The sequence below is a fragment of the Triturus cristatus genome, chromosome 8 (genome assembly GCF_964204655.1).
Source record: "Triturus cristatus chromosome 8, aTriCri1.1, whole genome shotgun sequence".
Lineage (NCBI taxonomy): Eukaryota > Metazoa > Chordata > Amphibia > Caudata > Salamandridae > Triturus > Triturus cristatus.
The window spans coordinates 149,152,828-149,170,415 of record NC_140591.1 but is presented as its reverse complement, the minus strand read 5'-3'; the positions used below and the strand labels follow the sequence as shown (position 1 = coordinate 149,170,415).

The 17,588-nt window shown below is 41.8% G+C and overlaps 1 protein-coding gene across 2 annotated transcripts in view; it reads right to left on the bottom strand.

Annotated features, from left to right (window-relative positions):
• PDZK1 (PDZ domain containing 1) overlaps window positions 1-17,588 on the bottom strand; it is a 121,143-nt gene that overhangs the window by 91,718 nt on the left and 11,837 nt on the right. The window contains exon 1 of one of the 2 annotated variants that reach the window (XM_085621178.1): window positions 15,091-15,190. The exons of the other annotated variant lie outside the window; for it this stretch is intronic. The gene's annotated coding sequence lies outside the window, so the exon portion shown is untranslated. Of the gene's footprint in view, window positions 1-15,090; window positions 15,191-17,588 lie in introns of those variants that run through there. 2 annotated transcript variants of the gene reach the window in all.

Genomic DNA, 17,588 nt, shown 5'->3' with positions numbered 1-17,588 from the left:
CTGCAGACAGCAAGCTGTACTTGATTCATGCCCCAGGGAACATACAAAAACGGGCAGAGAAAGTGAAAGCAAGAGGCACTGACCAATGAAAAGCAAGGACATGAGAGTGATGTTGAGTGGTAAGTAATGGGCGTGCTCTAAGCGCTTTTTCATTTTTTGGGGGGGATATTTAGAACTTCTTTAGAGATCTTGCAAGTGATAGAACGTTCTGTTTCAAGCAAGCCCTAAAAATAGCATGTCTCATCTCTGGATTAGGCAAAAAGGTAATAATAAGGATACACCGAATCTTCTATCCATGATGGCATATATGATATTCGAGAATTCTTCAGTACTTCAAATCACTTATTTTTGATTCATATGCGACCGTGGATCAAAATTATTTTTTTAGATCAGATAGGTGGAGCTGCCAGATCGAGAGGGTTAAGGATGACATAACTCCCATTTTGTCAATTTGCTTCCTTACCTCCTTAGCCCAATTACTTTCACTGTATACTATTTCATGTAAACATATTTGAGCAATTTTTACTAGGGTGGTGGTCAAAAGCATATACCAAAAATGTAAGGTTAGTTGAACTATAATATATTACCAGGCCGTCATATTGGTTTGCACTCTGAAAGCCTGGGCCATTGCAGACTTAAGTAGTCCTAACAAGTATTTCAAACATTAACTTTCTTTTCTGTCCCACAAAAGGTTTCCACTAAGAGCAAACTTTCATGCCATATTAACTCGGTGGTTGCATCATAGATTTGAAGGCAATTAATGCAAAAGTTAAAGATGGCCCACCAACACCTTTTCTAACTTTTCTAAGACCAGAAACTCTTTGTAAACCTTGAGATTTATGGCGATCTATATGGGTAGACGAATACATTCCACTATGGAACAGCATTCCTAAGTGCCTATATAAGGAAATCTCTTCAACTCGTAGATCTACAATAAACCATCTGTAGTGTTTATATTGATGTAGAATCCTACGATATTAATTTTCCCATATTTATACAAAATGTATTAGTTTTCACATTATGTATTAAATGGATCAGAATTCCTTTGAAATCATATCGGAGTGATGTCCATTATTACTAAATTGTCAGAATTGGTACATGGGTGTCTCCTAGCTTCAGGGAATAGGAATATGTTAGGGTACATGGTAAGTCTGCCAACATTTGAGCAAATAAAGTAGGGGCAAGTATGCATAATCCTTTCTATAAGGGAATTTTCCTAGACCGGGTACCCTCCAGATCAGTCTCAACTTATTCCCAGTTAGTCCTGGGGTGTTCTTTTAATATAAATAATAGATTCTCTGGGAGTTTCCTTTGTCTTAATGTTTTGCATGCAAAAACAACAAGGTGAAGGATGGAATGCTTGAATTAATCTCAGTCACTGGAAATCGCTCGGCTACACCCCAATCTATCATGTTTAACCTGGCTGATAAGAGGGTAATTGGTGCTAGGCTACCTGTATTGCAGTTCAGGGAGGGCCTGGCTTGGCAGTTCAGGCTGGACTTTTGACATGGGGAGCAGGTTCAAGGCTGATTTCCATGTGGCTGGGTCCAAACCGAGGTGGCATGGTGGGTGAAAGACAATGGATTGGGATGCGACTCGAACAATTGCCAGTGGCTGAGATTAATTCAAACATTCCAATGCATCACCTTGTTGCTGTTGCAGTTGATGTCCTAAGTGCAATGGGTATGCGCATGTGTGCGTCCCGTGCTCACAATGCCTCTGGAATCAAGCTATACCTGTCTGATGAGCCCTTAACAGGGCGAAACTGGTCCTAGGCTGTTTGTATTCTGGTTCAGAGAGGACTTGGCTTGGCAGTTCGGGCTAAACTATTCCCAAGAGGAGCAGGGTCAAGCCTGATTTGCATATGGCTGGGTCAACACTGAGATGGCATGGTGGGCAAAAACCAATGGGTTGGAATGTTGCCCGAGCAATTGCCAGTAGCTGAGATTAATTCAAGAATTCCAATCCTTCACCTTGTTGTTGTTTTCATTTTTCAGATAGCAACTCACAAGAGACCCAATCGAAAAGGAGCTTGGAAGTGGGAAAACAACAGAATAGGTTTCCTTTTGTTACTATCGCTCTCCGAAGCAAAGACCTAAGGAAAAAACAATGGTGCATTGCTGAATGTCTGTCTTTAAAACTCCTTTGCGCCCCTGGAATGAGTTCTTCCTCATCAGTCCAACCTTTCAAAGCAAAGAGCACAAGTTTAGCACCTATATCAATTACATTTATTAAATGATCATTTTTGGGATTGAAAGAATCTCAAGTCTTAAAAACTAATTTAATCACTGCACCCTTCCAACTATCACAAAATAAACCCTTAAGTGTAAACCATTTAAGGGCACGGGTAAACCACTTCTTTGACCTATTGATATTGAATTTTGTAACAACAGCGTGGGGATTATCAAGGCCAGTGGCACAGTATGAATTCAGTTAAGAAATTGTCTTTTTTATAGAAATGTCTACATACATGGACAGTGTCTCTGTCACAAATATATTCCTTGATTGTGGATATGAATATCTATTGCAATAAATACCTTCCATATGAATTACCCAGGATTCTTCTGAAACCATATACTCATCTGAAACCTGCTGTCAACCCATGCCCTGCTGCACAAATCTGAAAGAAATCCTACTATCTTTGGAAGTAATGCTTACCAATATTTCATCTCAACATTCCTAATCAACTTCTTAAGAATTGGCACCTTAGAATCAAATCGCCCTTTTTCCTGTATTTACAACATTTTCCATTGTGGTTTTCTACATGGTTGTTTTTCTTCACTGTACTTAATAGACAGTTGACCACTTCATTTATGATAGTGTGATAACCACTGTTTTTATCACTCATCGTATCAGCGGAATTACCGATGACAAATTATTCTGGAAGCACAATATATTTTCAATTGGTTTTCTCCCACTCAAGTAGTCAAACACTTTGGGGAATCGATCCTCAGGGGTATTGCTTTTTTCGTACCTACAATTTGAGGATATATAACATTATCTTTGAAGAGCAATGGTCACTGTCTCTACATTGGCAAACCTTGAAATGAGACAACAGATAGAAATACCAACCCTGAATAAATATATGCTCTATTGAGCATCTTTGAGAGCCATTACTGAACGTTTGGGCGCCCGGTATATAAGAGGTAAAGTGACTATTCAAACAAAACATTCCCGGTGCTGAAAGATTTTGTTTTACATTTCCTGTGCAATTTTTGAACTAACAAAGGCAGGGAATTTAGCTATGGGAATATTTTATGTTGCTTGTTACATCTATTTGTTTTCAGTCGCATCCTTTTGGATTAAGACAGAGATTAAAATCACCCATAATGATGAATGCACTATTAAGATCTTAACTGGCAAACAGGACAAGTCCTCGGTAAACTTTTGCAGTTGACTTTGATTGTACTAGGTATCTAAAATATTTACATAAACATTTATCAATAGTATACCCTTATTGGGTGATACATTTCTATACAGTTCCACTTTGGCAGCCAAAATTATACTCATTTAGTATTTATACCATTCACACATCTAGCTATTTTAGGAAACTCTTTGCACAACCATGTCTCTTGTTTATAAATTGTCTCTTTTTTAAATGGACTGATTTCAACAAACTTTTTAATCCACAAATAGTCCACAAAAATAAGAAAGCATTGTGCAAACAGCATTTTAACCTATATGACTTAGGGCCTCATTACGATGGCGGTGGGACCTCCACTGACAGCACGTTGGTGGCGATCCTACCGCGGACAGCTCTTCGGTCCAACTGCCGTATTACAATGCTGGCAGTCGAACCCTTGTCTGTTGGGGGACGGACTGCCACCACTGCCTCCACCACAATCAGTGATCTCAACAGGCGGCGGTCAGAATCGTGATCCCGAATGGAGGCAGTGCCAAGGCAGGCACCGCTGTCGGGATTACAATGTCCCTTTCTAACAGCCTTTTCGTGGCGGTTTGGCCGCCATAAAAAGGCTGTCAGAAAAAGACTTTGCGGGCCCCAAAATGGGCCCCGTCCTTCGTCCACTGCAAAGTGGGCCTGGGGGCACACCTGGTGCCCCCACGCACCTCCATGCACCACTTAATGCATGGCACACGGTGCATGGATGTGCACAAAGTGCTCCTTTACACTACGGCTTGTGCTGCGGCCCTTGTCCTGGGCCGCAGCACAAACTGCCATGTAAAGAAGCACTTACGGACCACCTGCTTGATGATCGCATCATAATTGGATGGTCAGACCACCACCTGCTTGTTGGGTGGTCTCCTGACTGCTAATATAGCAGACAGCAATCTGATCGCCCACTATCAAAATTAGGCCCTTAATCTTGAAATGTCTTTGTTTTACTCCCAATCCAAGCTCAGACAAGCATAACAGTTGTCACTTGATGAATAACTTACTTTGCTTCTACTGGAATTGATCACTTTTCTGTTTCTGGGTAACATTATTCTTAAGTAACGTCTCTATAAATTTACGAATGTTCATTCCTGTGATCCGAATATTTTTTCACCTTTAGGGTAATATGCTTTTTATAGCTTAAGCCAGCATGATGTTGAGAAAAAGATGAAACCCTGAAACGATGACATTTCTATCTAATGCACAGGCAATATTATACCCTGTGCACGCAGTTCTGCCCAGATTACATATTAAACTCTTTCACTACATTTTAATGTGACCAGAGCTTTATTACTTCTTTCCCCTGCTAAGTTATTATAAACCTCACATGCAACAGATCTTCAGATGAAATTCCATTTAAGGAGAGACAGTAAAAAACATACTTGGAGCAGACTAGAGCAGTTTAATGATTTCAATTTCATCGATCTTTCCCCTGATCTAATTGTATTCAAATATAGCCATTGGCTTTTACCTCTCTTATGTCATGGTTCCTACTACAGAGAGTTATTTTTTGGTGTAATACTGTTTTTTTTCCTCATCAACCAGCAGAATCTGCCTGTATAGTTAATCCTCCATTCATTTTCTCCTCCTCTTGTATTAACTATGGCGGAGCACCCTTGTTGAGAGGATTGCTATTGTATTATTTCGGATATAGCTTTTGGGATATATTTTTTAAATTGTTGCCTTATACTTCCCCCCACTCCGTGACTACTTTAGGCATTGGATACATTTCTCAAAAGAAATTCAAAAATAGGGCATTTTTTTTTTTCTTTTTTTTAAATTTCTCACAGTTACACCTAGCTGCCTAATTCTGGATTTCATTTCTAATAGAGGCTTTCCTTTCCCGTGGTTTCAAGTTTTATTTTTATAATTCTGTTGGTTATTAGATAGACGTAAATAACGTAAATAACAATGCTCGTAATGAATCCAGTCACCTCACCTTTTACTCAGCATTTGCATATGAAAGACAAAAAGCTGACCATTGGATTTCATTCTCTGTCATTGTATTGAAAATCACCACTACAGGTCCCACAAGAGATGTCATACAGGTATTACATTCTCTTTACTTTAAGGCAATACAGTTTAAATATAATGAGTGAGACTTCAGGGCATCATTACTTGAAACCATAGGCTCAAACATTTCCTTGAAGGTCTCCTGCATAAAACATTAAAAGCAGAATATCGAACATGGAAGAAGCTGATGAAGAAGAGGTGTTCTTATTTGTGATCATCGATAAGTTCCTGTTTTTGGTTGGTCGGGGTCAGTTAATATATTCCTACCTCCCAATGTAGGAATCCACATTCTCTTGTTGTTAGTTCCTTGTTGGAGAATCATCTATCAAGATGTTATCAACCCTTCTGTTTGTAAATAAATGCATTGAAGAAGACAGGTGAGGTTCTAAATACTTTACTACCAAGCCTGTTGCCTACTGTGAGGAGAGGCCTGGAGAGATGAGCCATGCAATGGGCATTTCATTCTCATTTCTACTTATTGACCCTGAGGGGATTGAGAGATTTTCCAGATGTTGTTGCTTATAGTGTTTCACTACAAAGGTCTTTATGGAAAATATCAAAGATGATGATACTGAGGTTTTCTTTCAATGTTCTGCTTGCTCATGTGATTCTTCTCTGAGTTCATCTCTTCTACCGGAGGATTTTTCTTTTTGTTTGCCGAAGATGTCACTTTTGATTTTGCTTGAATCCCATGGCTTTTAATATCTCTCTTTCTGGCATATACACATTTTCAGTCTAAAACCTAATGAATTCTGAGACCACATTCTTAGTCCAAATGCTGATATCTCCAGACAAAACAAATGAAGATTGGTTGGACAGGCTTAAAGGGAACATTTATGGGTCAATTGTGCCAGTTAACACTGAGACAATTCTTGGAAAAAGGGAGATTTGCCTAACTTCTTGCTGTGGAATTTAATCAAAGCCATGTCCAAAAAGAAATAAAAAGGACTAAACTGCTTCTTACCTCCCCATCAAGAGGCTTGTATAAATAGCCCCCGTCTTCACTTAAAATAATATTTTTTGTAGGTTTTCAATAGATAATTTTCAATTTTGTAAATAAGCTGGGCAATTGATGCATGTCATTGCATATCTTCTGTTTAAATTGTTCGTTACAGTGGGGGATGCTCTTCTGCTAACAATTGGCCCAAGAAGCCATTAATATAATGTATGTTCTTCATGGAGTAGAAAATGATATCACAGCTAGTCCATGCCACACAATATCCACTGTATCTGCTGACTTTATTGGTGTTAGAGGAGTATGACTACGCCTGTAAGGCAGCTGCACAAAAACACATACAAGCAGGATCAACACTAAGCGGTCTATTTACTGAATTTTCACACAACGCGATGTAGCAGCTAAAAATGTTGCACTGGTTGCGTGAAAAGGAGAGAGCAGGACAGCTCCACATCTACAGAGCTAGATACTGGTGCAAAATCAGGCTGCCAAGCGCCACGCACACACCTTTGCGTCATTGTGCAAATGTGTCTGCGTAAGCCTAGAATAGGTTTTATACTAGAAGGATACTCTCCCAGTACAAAATACTATGCCTAGACTAACTTTAATACTTTTCCTATTTTATATGTGTGCTGTACAGTGCAGCGAACTGACAAGTGGAAAAAGCTTCTCTGTGTGAGAAACCAAGGCTTTTTTGAAGTGTCCCCCACGTTTTGCCCCCCTTTTGACCACTAGATGCTGTTTTTCTGACTCTGATTGTTCCCTTGGCTCTAATAACCAGACACAGGGCCTGTGCTCTGATTACACGTACATGGTAATTAGGTGTAATTACAATCGGTACTGACAACCTACCTGTAAGACCCTAGTATATTATAGGGCATGTAGATTTAGTGGCCCAGTAGATTTAATCCACTTAAGTGTGCAAAGCTGTGTTACCTGCTGTCGTTTTAAAGGTGGACCTGCTTTGCAGGCTGCTTTGAAATAAAACTATATGCAAGTTCGACTTTGGAATTAAAGTTACTTCCAAAATCTTAAACTACCTTATTTTTACATTTAAATCACCCCTAAGGTCTCCCCTAAATGCCCAAGGGTAGGGTGCCTTGTTAGTATAAGCAGTGACATTTTGCCCAGGTTTGGGACAAATGCCAATTTAGTTTTCCCAATTGTAGCACATTGGCTCTCTAGGCTAACATGGGAATACTTTAATAAAGTATGACTATTGATAGGAGTGATCTAAAATAATATTTTAAAGACTTAAAATGATCATTAGAATAAATCCAACATTTTGCCAAGGTTAGATTTATTATAACTATCACAGAAAAGAAGTTATGCATCTTGCTTTTCTGATAGACAAAAATCCATCCTTCCCGCAGCCTCTTCTGATTGGCCAGCCTTTGACAGGCTGAGCCAAACTGCTCTGATGAGGTGTGAAGTGACATTTGGTGGGAGGAGATCTGCAGCTGCAGAGCAAAAGGCAGGATGGGGGCGGAGTAGCCAAACTCGTTTTCAAAGAGGAAATGACAGTTAGGGCAAGACATATGCTCACCATCTCATCCTGCATCCCCAGCCAGACAGAAGCCACAGTAACTATATTAGCAGAGGGGTTTGAAGGGGAGTGTTAGGGAAAGCTAGCCACATCAGTGGGATGGCTTAGCCAGATCTTAACCTCCAGGAGAGAGAATCTCCATTTTGGATCTTAAGGAATAGTGCTTTCTGGGACAAGAATATGTCATACCTGGGAGGAAGTTGTCAAACCTGAGGGTGGCACCCTGCGCCGCATTGATTAGGGGTGCCCCCCCCCCTGCTTGCCACCCAGACACACTGGATAAATGCGGAAAGCTGCCCAACAACTCAGATCCCTTTCTGAAACTACAAGAAGGACTGTCCTGCTGGAACCCTGGCTTGCACCAAGAGGATTGTACTCTGAATGACTGCACCTTCTGCACACTTTGGGAACTACAGCCCTTAGGAGTTTGCATTGCTTTGAAAAGTGAAGCAGTGGACTCCCTGAAAGCAACAGGCTAAAAGAGCTCCACCTGCATCACCTCCAGCAACCAGCTAACCACCTTCAGATGGACTTTAAAGGATTTGGCCAGGTTCATTCTAGGAGACATAGTACCCACATCCAAAAGACAACTCAGGGCACTGGAACCTTGGATTGGTGTTGTCGACACTTTGGAACCCCAAAATGACCTTTTGGAAGAAGATCCAGAAGTTTGGAGAAGATTGTAGATTTTTTGGCAAAAAGTCCCATATGGTGACTGACCCACTGACGAGAGTCAAGCTGGAGACATCTAACGACGACTCAGCCTGGGATTCAGGTTGATCCTCCTGAAGCTACAGAGCTTTTCGTCATCAACAAGACTTCCAGGAGTTAACCAAGGCATCGCGCTGAGCCAAGCCTCTGCTTTCGACCCCAAAGCAAGCCTGAAGTGGAGCCTCACTCAACGTGGAGAGGAAAAGCTTCAAAAAAGTGACTAAGGGCCTGATTACGACTTTGGCAGTGCGGGAACACGCAGCCACGCCAGTGGCCCTCTCCCACACTGCCAAAGCGGTACTGATAGCGGCCACCAGATTACAAGTTTCCTTGTGTCTGGCGGGCGGTGCTTTGGCAGTCCCACGACGGCACCCATTAAAAAGGCACCACAATGGGAGCGCCAAAGGCCATTTCTGCACGACATGAACTGTGCAGTCCATGCCGTGCAGGAAAGGGGGGAAATGCACAAAGGGAGGTACAACATATGCCCCCCTGCAGGCAACGCATGGCCCTGAGGAAACAGTGGGACCAGTAAGCCCCCCTTTGTTTCCTCACTGCCACAGTTTTCATGGCAACCTCAACACCATGAAATCTGTTGCGGTAAGGAAACTCGTAATATGCTCGGCGATGCTGCAGCGGCAAAGGCAGCATATTTGTACCTCTCACCGCCATGCCACTGCCTCGGGATCCATGATCCCCGGTGGTTGTGGCGAGCCAGTGGCAGTCCTAACCCGGTAAACATAATACAGCGGGTGGACTGCCAGTCTGGCTGTCCAGGAACTGCCACCATGAGTTCGGTGGTCCGATGGAGCGCTGAATGCGTAAACAGCACCTACGTCAGAAGGTAAAAACTTTACCGGGCCCTACCTCTAAGTTTATCTGACTTGCACTCCATCATGATCGATTTGAAACTTTGCCCTTGTCCTGGTCAAGCGCGACCAGATGTTCCAAAGTTGCGCTTTGGGCTTTTAGGCACTAAAAAGACCTGAGGCTGTTGGGTTGCACGTTGAGGAGGAGGTCCTCCGAGCAGTCGTGCCGACTGAGGTGCGGGAGAAGACCCAGGAGCCCACCTGGTGTCACTGCATCGACACCGGAGCAGTGATCTTGTAGTGGTGAGGTCCATGCCTGGAGCGCTCCCAGGACTGCAAAACTGGGTGAGTGGCGGTATGGAGTCGGGGCGGCCCGCCGGACCCAGATCGGGACTGTGGGCACTACGTATCATTCCGAGCAGAGAGGGTAGCAGTCCTGGTACTATCTGTTGCGCCCGCTGAGCCGGAGTGAGCGGGCCATCCGACACTCAATGTGCGGCCTGGCACCTTGGAGCTAATTCCTACAGGAGAAGGCTGAACTGCCGCGGGGAACAATGATTGGGGCTTAAGACTAGGCCCAAAGAAGTACTGTGGTATGAGAGAGTCCCCCCTGAGCTCACTGAATGCTTCTGGAGGCTTGATCGGTACTAAGATCGCAACCTGTAGCGGTACAATAACTTTACAATGTACAATGACCTTAGCCTTGCAATGATCGGTAATTAAAGTGGCCTGACCCTAAGATGGCGGCTGAAATGTATGGGAAGCACTTTTCCTTTCCCTACAGAGATGCGCTGCAAAAAGATTGGCAACTCGTGCAAGTATTAATAGTAAGACTGTGTCCGCTGCCTATAAAGAACGTTTTTGCACATAATTGTTTCAACCAGCACGGCGATCTTCCTCAGAGCAGTGCCTGGTCCTAAGATGGCACCCATGGTCTAATATCGACAAAATCAATCGGAAATATAGCCATCTGAGTTTGCTGCGACATTGAGTTCATTTCAACCCTTCCTTGCTGCACCAAGCCGGGAGACACACTACCAATCTTACTAGCCGGTTACCAGCTTGTTCCACAATCTGCCGGTACTCTTGACATCTTTCATGGAGCTCAGCTTTTAAGATCTCAGCTCCCATCTTTGGAAGTAATTAGCCTGGCATATGACAGCCATCCAAACACCTATGTGATTCCACTGCTTGACATCGGGTCATACACAGCTCTGTATGCTTTGCGGCCGATATGCATGTGATTAGTCAAACATTCTGTGAGGTGAGCTTCACCCCGCCAGGAGGGTTGAAGGCAAGAACGATGGGTTGTCACACAATCTACAGACTTTGGAATCTGTCCCTTCCACCTCTCCTCTCACCACTCTTGACCTGGGGGACGAAGCGGATGGCACTTCCCAGCAACGCCAAGACCGGTGTTTTTCGATGGAACTACGACTATGCCCCCTGGGCAGATACCATAACTGTCTGATCTTACCACCGAGCCCGAGCAACCTTGGCCGATGCCCAGTGGAGCTGTCCTATGCAGCTATAGAGGAGTTTGGCCCTGGTTCACCCCCTCGGCCGGCACCTACCCAGCTGAACATCTGACTTTGTTTTCCTCGTCTCCACGTTGTGTTTCCTTCCCTCTACCTTTCATTCCCCATTAGACATGTCTTGGCTATGCTACGCTCTAATAAATCATATTATTGTGCAATCTCATGTTTTTCTCCTATGTCTACACTTGGAACCTGTAATTGAAGTAATTATGTAACCTGCAACTTGCTGACCCTCATGTAAAGCGCTCTGATACCTCCGGGTCTAGCCAGCGCTATATAAAACTTTGCAAATAAACAAATAAATAGAAAGTGTTTATTCTTTACAAATTCATATCTCTGGTTCGCTGCATTGGATGTTTGTCGTTTTGGTGTCACTTTAATCATAAAAATATGTCCTACTTTTATAAATTGGTGTTGGATTTTTGGGTGTGTTGTGTCTTACATATTTAATGTTTTGGTATTTTTAAATGCTTTACACACTTGTCTCCTAAGTTAAGCCTTCCTGCTCATAGCCAGCTACCAAGGGTTGAGAAAGGGAATAATTTATTGAGACCTTGACCTGACCTTATATTGATATTGTGGCCTTATTACTAGTGGCATGTACCTACTTACTACTACTAATAAACCACAGTCCAACACTCCAGAACAGGTTTCCTCAATGTATGTTTTTCTCAAGAATCGTATACCTACTTCCCATTAACATACATGCCCTAACACACAAAATGCGCTCATGCTTTGCCGAGAAGCATTTGCATAGTGGAAAAAATGGATGTATGATCCTTATGGGACAGCGGTTCATAACCTTTTGATTTCTGTGGACCGCTCATTACTGGAATTTTGGGGACCCCAATGAATCATTATTGGAATCCAGGGACCCCCATCTGAGATATAACTGGAAGTTGGGGCCTAAGTAATTACGATGGTTTGAAGCTCAAAAAATACAAAAACAGGCAGAAGCAAATATTCATCAAACAAATACACAAATGATTAAATATTTTATTTAATTCACAGACAAATATGAAAATTTGAAATTTTTTGTTTCAGAGGTAAGGGTGGAGTGTTTCTAAATTCAACTGAGGCCACCCATCGTCCATACTGTATTCGGTTTGACGTACTTGCACTGTTCCCACAAATCAATTTAAGGATACCTCCTTAAGTTTTAGCCTCTAATTTCAAATTTCTTCATACCTGAGAATAAATTGTTTTAAAACTTTCAATTTTACATTTTGCTTCTTTAATTATATGTATTTATATGTACTTTATTAACCTGTTAATATTATTTAATTCTCAGAAGTTGCGCACCCCCTGAGTAGACGTCGTTCACCTCCCGGGATACATGAACTACAGTTTAAGAACCGCTGCTTTAGGACAGCTGGTGATACATATTAGAATGTTTTAAATAGAAATGTTTCACAAAATTGATCTTTGACATTTTAAAGACCTTAATAATCTTTTTGATAACTTGACAGCCTTAAACATTTTAACACCTTATGGCTTTAGATGCCTGTTCAAGCTGAAAACCCTCCTTTAGAGTTTATTTGTGTCTGAATATTTATTGTGTTTGTTATTTATCACTGTCTATCAAAATGCCTTGAAGGTTCTCATAGTCTTGGATGCTATACCAAGAAATCAAAAGAATAAATAAAGAAACTAATAACTACTTTAGAATGTCTGTCATATTTGTTAATGGACTGAGGTGTCATTTATTCGGATCATCATCATCAATTATAGAAGCTCACAATGTAATTACAAAACTCAATTTGCTATACGGTTAAGTAAACTGGTATAAATTCCAACCCAGAATCCATCCTTTAGCACACATGGTTGATGAATCTAACAGCGTACCCCTAATAATATATCTGCATAATAAAACAGGGTGCCAGAAAGCAAAAACCCCAAAGAGAGCCCCGGGTAGCTCCAGATGACTCTGTTTGGCCATTCAGATAAACTGAAATAAAACCAATAGAATGGGACTCAAATACGTTAGTTATCACCAAAGAATTAAAGTGCATAGTGCAAATTGTCACACAACACAGTGGATAAATGAGATATAAACATTCATAAAAGGTTTTAGACTAAAAGCTGTGTTTAATACCACTAAAAACAATATGATATAAAGAAAGTACCAAAAACACAATTTATCAAAAGAGCATGATAATCTGTATTTCAAATTTAAATCCCCTGGGCTGAGGCAGGTCTGACTGTACCCATTCGGAGACCTCCAGCCCCCTGAATGCTTCTCCTTAGGTGTACTAACATCAGTGGTACCATTGCACTTGGACCGCCACATCCAAGCTGCCTTTTAGGCATCTTGCAACAGCAAACACCACTAGCCTACAGGTGTCAAATCTTAAGAGCCTGGTGGCAACCAAATAACTCGGAACACCCAAGGATCTATACAAGGGTAATAACCATTTTCTCCTCTGGGCATCATACGCGGAACAGAAGAATAGAAAGTAGGATTAATCTTCTCTTGGCCCCTTACACACCGGGCATTCCATGCTCTGATAGATCGCATTTGCCCACTTAGCACGAAAGGTCTTAATGGGTAGAGATTGGTATCAAATTTGTAAGAACAAAATTTCCTGGCAAGAGTGGGAGTGATTTCATCAATCGTATCCTCATAACTGGGTGACTTAAACTCCGGAAAATCCAGAGTCAAAGTGCCTTTACTGCTACCCATGACCTCTGGATGTACCATCTGCCAATAGGCCAATTTAATTAACATTTTGGAGCCAGGAGTGAGGGCCTTAGGTGTTTCCCAGAAACTTCCCAGACCCAACTTCCTAAACAAGGACCTAATATGCAAGAGCCACAGTGTCTTCTGGATGCCGGGAAGAACTAATATGTCTTTGAGGGTATGTCCATAAGCATCCAAGGCAGTCCAACTCCTATGCCAATTCAATAATAGGCGAAGATCAGCCTTCTTGAATGCCAAATTTAGGTGTAATGGGACCAGTGGAGTGCTCTTTGGGAGTGCAAATAGCTGCCTAATACACCTGTTCTCGGAGTGAGACAGCGCAAAACAGTTGGCGTAGCCCCAGATCTCTGCTCTGTATAGAGCTGCTCCCAGAGCCTTGCTATTATAAATCTCATTTGCTGGAGCAGCTTTCTTTGAAAGAGCTTCATTGAATGTTTTTTTTAATTGAGATGAATAGTGTAATAGTGAACAATCAGCTTTATGGACCTGCATGGATAAATCTAGGCTTGGTGTTAGCCTTAGCCCCAAATAATCACAATTTGATACCTGCTCGATTGTGGTTGTGTCAGCAAAGGGTCTGCAACTATAGGTTTTAGTTCTAGCAGGGTTAGAAACCATAAATGTAGTTTTCGCACTAAGTTCTAATCCCCCACCAGACAGAAAATGTTAAAGCCATCCAGGAACTGTTGCAGACATCCTAGTGATTTGGAAATCAGGAGAGTGTCACCTGCAGAGAGCAGAGCAGGCATCTACTGGCCCGCAGCCTCGGAGCATCACATCCCTTCCTGTCCTTGCTACTCACAACATTGTTTATATAGAGGGAGAACAGGGTGGGGGCCAGTATGCATGCCTCCGTCCCTGCCAGATGCTTATGGGTGGGGAGAGCTGCCCCTTGCCCCCTATCTTACACGGGCATTGTTCTCCTCCTGCAACCTTAACAAAATAGACAGTAAATTTGTTGGAATGCCCATCCTAACCAATATTGTCTAAAGCAAGGCACTTGGTACTAGATCAAAAGCTGCGATAGTTCAACAAAGGCGACAAGAGTTATTGAGATCACGGATGTTGAGCTACAAGACTAAGGTACAAAGTGAACCATTCAACAATGGTAGTTTCTCTCTTATCCAAAGTTTAAGATGTTTATCTTTGTTTTATGCCGCATTCAGTAGATGAGCCTAGGCAAATATCTATATTGATTGACTTTGTGTAACTTATGAGGACCTGCTGTTTCCAGACTTGTTACCCTTGCAAGACATTGACTGACTATCAGATAATTTATTAACTCGGGACGCTTAGAAGAAGAAAGTTAATATTTATGAGAACACTCTAAAGTTTACTATTGAAGTTCTTGAAGAGTAGCTTCCTTTGATCAGTTTGCCTTCAAATGAAATTCATCAACCAACACATATGTTGTCCTACTTACCTAAGTGCTTCTCGTCCAAGTGTGGATTCTTGTTCTAAACACTAAAACCACATTATCAGAGTCACTGCCCTTGAACAACACAGTCAACAGCTCCTTGGTTGGATTCTGAGAATGAGACAGGATATTATTTATTTCTTGAAGAATTTCTTCATGAGAATCCTCCATCCATGAATCTTGTCAGAATTTAATAATTTACTTAGAAAGTTTTGTGTGGTACTATTATGTTGCCTTCTTGCCACTTCAGAGTACTGTCATTTTTTCATTGGTGGCGCACGGGGGAGGACAATTTATAGTTTTGAACTTTTACTAAGAGGGATCGGCCTCCATGTTTTTGCTGCCTCACACCTGTCTCTGTAGTTACCCCAGGACGATGTGCCAATTTGATGTATACTTGGAACATAGAGTCTTAAATTGGATCTTTCCCTTCACTCAGAAACAAGGTGTGGATTTCAGCAAAGGAATTGTACTATTGTCTGTTTTTTAGTTTTAGTGTCATCCATCTGCCTTGCTCTGGGCTTCATTCAGTCTGTTAATGAGTGTTTTAAAAAAATCTGGTGTAGCCAAAATGTTGCACCATCAATCAAAACATATCCAAACCTCTTTCGTGTTGAAACTTTGTAACTGCATCCTGCATATTCCATATTCTATGTGGGTTAGGTGAGATATATGTTATGTGTTAAAAGAAAGCTTATTTACCTCATGTGACCTCTCCTTCGTTGCTGGCAGCCTCCACGAGATACTTAGTGTTGGTAAAACTCAGCATTGGTGTAATCATTGGTCTTCAGATTTCTCGAAATATGGGCACTATCTAGCCTTCCAATTGAATTTTCTAAAAAAAAATGCACTTCCTAACTGCCACCCCATCTCTTGGCCCTTTTTGAGGAGATTGGGAAGTCAGCCACCGCTCTGGAAGATCTTTAGTGTGCAATAATTTCCATGATACTGAAACTGAATAAACCGTCGGAGGAGTATGCCTCTTAACATCTTAGTTCTCTGGAAAATTAGAGTACTGCCATGATTTTTATATGTGCTTCAGAATTATCCGTTTTTACTCCTGGCATATGTTTTCTCTGGCATGCAATTGTTAGTTGAGAGATGTGGGTGGTAAACTTTCCTGGGTTTCGCAAAATAAATGTATTCTCCCTGTTTTTTTTTTAGGGTGGCTTGGGAGTTCTGAATATCAGGATCTACTACTGGGCAGCACAATTGGTACAAATTGGCAATTGTCTGTTTAAAAGTAGACAACACTCTGATGACTTTGAAATAGACAAGACTTATCTGCACGATTGGAGTTGGACACACTTAGAAAACTAGGAACTCTAGGCAAGATTTATGGTGGACCCTCTAGTGCTCCCTCCTACAGATTACAAGACTTCATCTTGTGTGCTGGGGGGTGGCCCTCAAACACATTAAATGGCTTGAGGTCCTTACTAATCAGAGTCTGCTTTGTGTGGGCACTAGTTTGGGCCAAGTGACAAAACTGTCTGGGTTTAGGTCCTGGGACCCCATCAATCTCTCGCAATTGGGAGATGCCTGAGATCAAGACCATATAAAAACTTTTGAACAACTAACTGAAGAGCTTGAGTTACATGAGTCTCAGTTCTTTAGATATCTGCAACTGGGCCATGTATTAGATGTATATAAAGAAGGACTGGAGACTGTCCCAGAGTTAAACCTGCTTGAACCTAAGTTAATTGTGGAACCACTGGGTCACAAAGTGGTCCCTAGATTATATATATAGATCTCTCCTTCTTAACACCACTCATTCTCTGATGAAGGTGATATTTTCTTGGGAACGGGACGTGGGGGAACTTGAAGACTGCATTGGCAAGATGCCAAAGGCTGATGCTTTGGTCATCTCTTCCAACTTTCAGATGATACAGTTCAACTATTTGCATAGGGTTTATTAGAGCCCAGAAAGACTCTGGAGGACGGGTAGGGTGAAGAGTTCTATTTGCATACCCTGCTCTGACTCAATGACTCCATTTTCCACGTAATTTGGGCCTGTCCTTTGAACTTGCTATACTGGCAGACAGAATTTGAATTCCATGCAGAAGTACTAAACACTCCATCTTCACCCAATGCAAGGGTGGCTTTATTAGGTATTATGGAGGGCTGAATGTCCTCCAGGTCACAGAAGATTATAGGTGGCATCTCATTTCTGATGGTGAAAAGAGACATTGCACGCTATTGGCGGAGATGTTCGCCTCCACCTGTAGGTGACTGTATTATAGGTATGAACTACTGTGCAGCTGCAGGCATTTACAAGAGGAGGGCTGTGCAAATAAATTCAACAAAGTATGAGGCCCATGGCTCACTAGGGATATCAATTCAGGATTACAAAGGTATCAACATTATTTCCTATATGTATCAGGGGTTCTTGCCTTTTGACATATAAATATGTGCATGATTCTATTATTGATGCAACGGTTCTAGTGCCTTCCACCACTTGTGTTTTGTTGTACTAATGTGCTATTGTATCCATGTAACTATGAATA